Below are 5,341 nucleotides of genomic sequence, written 5' to 3' on the forward strand. Positions count from 1 at the left end.
ACAGATACATTTGCATGCATGACAATAAGCAAACAGCTGTAAATAGCTATAATGTGGTACATGATACGTAAAAAGAAAAGACATCAATATATATTCTAAAAAATATACACGCAATTGTTGCCTTGAATGTCTGTCATGACAAATGACACAACTTCAGTAAATACAATAATATAATATGCACTGAATGAATTACAGGTTACATAAGAAAAAAACACATGGATCTCTAACATGTAAACTGTTGTTTCTAAATCGAAAGGTGGACCGCTTTTATTCCTTAGTTCTATTTTAAAAGCATGTTTTTAAATATATATCAGACAAATGTCATGTAATTTAATTTTTTTTTTTTTCTTTGATACATTTTCTGTTTAGTTGATCTGCAAACCTTCAAAGACTGAATCTGTTGAACAATCTGAAATGTGGTGTCTTTGTGTATGTATGAACTGTATTTGCTGGTGTTGTGGCCCTACAGATCTCTTGTCTCGGTGAGACTTTGGCTGTTCTTTTAAAGATGAAGGCTTTTGTTGGGTCAGATAGCCCAGGCACACCTGCTAATGGCCCCTCCGAACATACAGTAACTAAAGAACAGCAGTAAAATGGTAATTGCCAGATAGACTTGACTTCTGAGGCCACTCTCCCTCTTTCCCTCCTCCAGAGCTCATTTTTTTTACGGTTCTTCTTGCGGCTGGCTGTGGCGCCGTGCCCTCATAAGTGCAGAGAACTTTACCGAACCTGTAGTTAAAGGACTAATTGTGGAGATTTCCCCTCGGCTCGTCCTCTGTTATCTGTGTTTATTCAATCATCAAACAGATGCTTTCACTCACTGTGAAATGTAAATATTAGGAACGTGCAAGAGTGCTCAAAATGCAGGACATTTTTTTTTTTTTTTATGAAATACATTCAGCTTGAGTTTTGTCTATACTGTGACAACAGTATATTATTATAGTATTATAACAATCTGCATTCAGCAGATACTGTATTCAACACATTTTGAAGGAATCCTTGCTTGGATAGATAAAATATTGTCAGGGAGATCCTCATGAGAAATTAAATATATACAAATACAATAGTGCTTAAATGAGCAGATATATTTTAATATATTACATATTTCTGGCCATTTTTTTTTCTCTTAAAGTTCAAGTATTAACGCAGAGAACAATAGCACATTTTCTTCCCAATCACTGCAGAACTGGGAGCCGGCAAATTGAAGCAGCAAAACAATAATTCCCTTGATTAGCCCCTTTCTGTGTGGGGTAAGTGAACTGTTTATACTGTGGAGTACCTCAGAGAGAGCAGAGCAACCAAAACAGCCTCATTAGCCGCACAGTAATTGGATAACTTCATTTCAGCAGGACAACGAGAACGCGTCATGACAGCTTTCTGCAAAGTGCAAGACTTTACCTTACATATGACTCAGGGAAAGGTAGCATGCTATTCGAATTAGAAAATATTAAAAATGTATTCTTAAATACCTTCATAAAACCTTTTATTATTAACATTTATATATATATATATATATATATATATATATATATATATTTGCATATTATGCTTTATCTATAATTGTTAGTGTACATTCAAATAATTTGAAATGTCATGAAACGTTGTTAACTCGTATTTAATTCGTTCATGGGTGAATGTACTCCTGACCTGTTAAACTTTATATAATGGCCTTGTTTTGTTGATAACCTATAGAATCATGGAATATTAGAAGTGAAGCCTTTGTTTTGTTTTGCCTTGCGAATCACGGAACTGAAACAAATGAAAGCTTTTGTTTTGTTTGATAACATATATAGAATAATAAAAGTGTTTGAAAAAGGAGCTTTTGTTTTGTTTTGTTGATAACCCATCATGGAATATTAGAAAGAAAAGCTTTTGTTTTGTTTTTTTCCTATATACAATCACATAACTGAAACAAATGAAAGTTTTGTTTTGTTTGATAACATACAGAATCATAAAACCAGGTTGATATCATATTGAATCACAGAATTGTTACAGAACAAAGCTTTTGTTTTGTTTTGTTTTGCTTTGCTTTATTTTGTTGATATCCTATAGAATCATGAAATATTAGAAGTGAAGCCTTTGTTTTGTTTTGCCTATTAAATCATGGAACTAATACAAATTAAAGCTTTTGTTTTGTTTGATAACATATATAGAATAATAAAACCGTTTGAAAAAGAAGCTTGTGTTTTGTTTTGTTTTGTTTTGTTTTGTTTTGTTTTGTTTTGTTTTGTTTTGTTTTGTTTTGTTTTGTTTTGTTTTGTTGATAACCTACAGAATCATGGAATATTAGAAAGAAAAGCTTTTGTTTTGTTTTTTTCTATATGGAATCAAGGAACTGAAATGAATTAAAGCTTTTGTTTTGTTTGATAACATACAGAATAGAATCATAAAACCTGTTGATATCTTATTGAAACACAGAATTGTCACATTTGTTTTGCTAAATAATCATGATTATTAGTGAAGCCTTTGTTTTGTTTTGCCTATTGAATCACAGAACTGATACAAATGAAAACTTTTGATTTGTTTGATAACAAAATCATTACACTGTTTGAAAAACAATATTTTGTTTTGTTTTGCATGTAGAACCGTGAAACTGTTACAAAGTGAAGCTTTTGTTTTGTTAGATAAATAGGATCAAGGAATGTTAGAACTGAAATATTGTATACAAATACAATGAAATGAAAGATTTTGTTTTGTTTGATAACATACAGGATGTATGTATATTGAATCATGGAATTGTTACAAAGTGAAGCATTTGTTTTGTTTATAACATGTAGAATCATTAAATATTAGCAAGTGAAACTTTTGTTTTGTTTTGCCGATGGAATCATAAATCTGTTACAGATTTAAATCTTTGTTTTGTTTGATAACCTCTAGAATCATAAAACTGAAAAAAAAAAAGAAGGTAACATTTACAGCAAGGCCTCATTAGTTAATACATTCACTAACATGAACTAACAATGAGCAATATATTTTTACAGCATTTATTAACATTTGTTAATGTTACTTAATAATAATTATTTTAATTATGTAATAGTAAATGTTAGTACATAGTCGCTATGAAGTTAACTAATGTTAACAAATAAAACTATATTGTGTTACCAAAAATAATTTTGTTTTGTTGTGCTCTACATTTAGAATCATGGAACTAGCAGAAAGTGAAGGTTTCATGGGCAGAACAGTGAATTTCTGTGAAATTGAGGGAATTGGGTATGATTATACTACACAAAATCAGTTTTGCATCATTGTTTAGGTAAGTGAATCATCAATATTTTCTAGCTCAAACTTGTTTGACATCGTTAGAGTGACATGTGAGATAGGTGGAATGAATAATTGTCATGACGTATTGCACGCGGGGCCTGTGCTGTCATCGGCCGGCTCCAGAGAGGTGTCAGTTAAAATGCCTTCAGGCCAATCACAAAAAACAACACACATGCCGATCCCAGCCACTCATGTCCCCCACTCAACCATTGTGCACCATGATTTATGAATGACAAAGTGTGCTTGCTTAATGAATATAGACAGTCTTCAGCTAGCAAGCACCAATACTTATACAACATATTTGGTATGCAAACACATTTTTGGACTATAAAAGTTTAGCATGTGTATGCATGTACTGCAGCCGTATGTCAGTGTGTGTGTGTGTGTGTGTGTGTGGTTGTGTAATGGTTAGTCTACTGTTTTGGGTTTCACACAGCATGCAGGCTTTCCACAGAATTACTAAAAACTTCATAGCAGGTCATGTGACCCTCTCCGAGTTCCGTGAGTGGTCAGACTCATGACTCATTACCTCTTGAGATGTCCTGTAACACAGGCAAGGATTGGTTCTTGTTCAGCACCAATCACAATTTTGCTTTTTGTCTGTGTGCCGGCTATAGCAGCCCTATGATGGTTGTACTGAATCAGACCTTAAGTGTCTAAGAGATTCATTATCTAATCACTGCCAGGACGACCCTCCACAATACACCCTGATTATGATCAGAGGACCCTACATTCACTACACTGCCTTCCCTTTCATACCAACATATATGCAACAAACATGTAGCGCCACCATTTGCCCCAGTGTGTAAAGAGACCACCATGATACAAGTTAGGGCACCAGCTACAGTGTTTTTCAATATGACTGTGTCAATAAGAGTGTTTATTTAAATCTTGTCTCCAGTTGTCTTTGTCTCATGAAAACATTATGAGGAATAATTAATTTTCTCAGGCTTAAATTAGAGGCAGGAATAAAAGTTTTGACAAAAGTTTGATGAAAGTGTAATATTTTAAGGTGTGACTCAAGTGCCCAATCAATTGCAAACATTTCTTAATGATAATTATTGCCCATTATTTCTTTGTTGTAATGATATTGCAATTATGTGCATGAGTGCCCTTGTGAAAAATAAGTACACTTTATAGCATTCTTTAAAAAGAGTTCTTATCACAAACATAATATATATATAAAATATACTTAAGTGAGAACTGAATGTAATGCTTTAGAACACTTAATTACATATCAATTGCATTTAAGTTAAAAACTAAACTAAAACATACTTTGATGTCAATTCTATTAAAACTTGTTGTGTTTAAAATACATTAACTTTAAAAGTAATATTGAAAAACACACTACAGTTAAAATTATTTACTATTTAGTCAACACATCAAAATAAGTGTACTTCTTTAAAAGGGTAATTGACGAATACAATTTTTTAAAAAACATAATAGAGATATAATTAATTTTGAAGTATTATTAAGAGTTAACAGTGAGATTATGTGGTTTTTATTATCAATTAACACTGTTTTTGTCATTTTTTTACAAAATCATTCGGTTTAACCAAAATTTCGGTTTTACCGAATGACACTTTTGGTTTTACCGAATGACGATATTTTCAAACAGTGCTAACAGGCTGATATCTAGCTAGCTAACAAAAGGACAATCAAACATTTTATATTAAGTACAAGTTTTTAAAATATTACAACATTTTCCATGTTTTATAGCGGTTGTACCGAATGACCTGATGTTTCGGGACATGCGTATGAGCAAGTGAAAACATGAATGTTTCAAATAGTTAAAAGAGAGTCAGTTACTTTGCTTCATGACCATGTGATCCTTTGCAGGTGTCTGAATGATGTCACATCCTGTCACATGATATTGACCGCATGACTTGATCCAAAATGGTCTCTTTATATTGGTTACTCCGAATGACATCAATGAAATTCCTTTCTCCGGACATTCTTTCTCATAACAAAGCAACGACTTCTACACATAATTTTAATGTAAATGTTGATATATGATGTTATAAAATCATGCCAGAATAAAAAAATATATACATTTATTACATTTTAAGATATTTTAATC

This window comes from Chanodichthys erythropterus, chromosome 14 (genome assembly GCF_024489055.1).
Source record: "Chanodichthys erythropterus isolate Z2021 chromosome 14, ASM2448905v1, whole genome shotgun sequence".
In the NCBI taxonomy this organism is placed as follows: Eukaryota; Metazoa; Chordata; class Actinopteri; order Cypriniformes; family Xenocyprididae; genus Chanodichthys; species Chanodichthys erythropterus.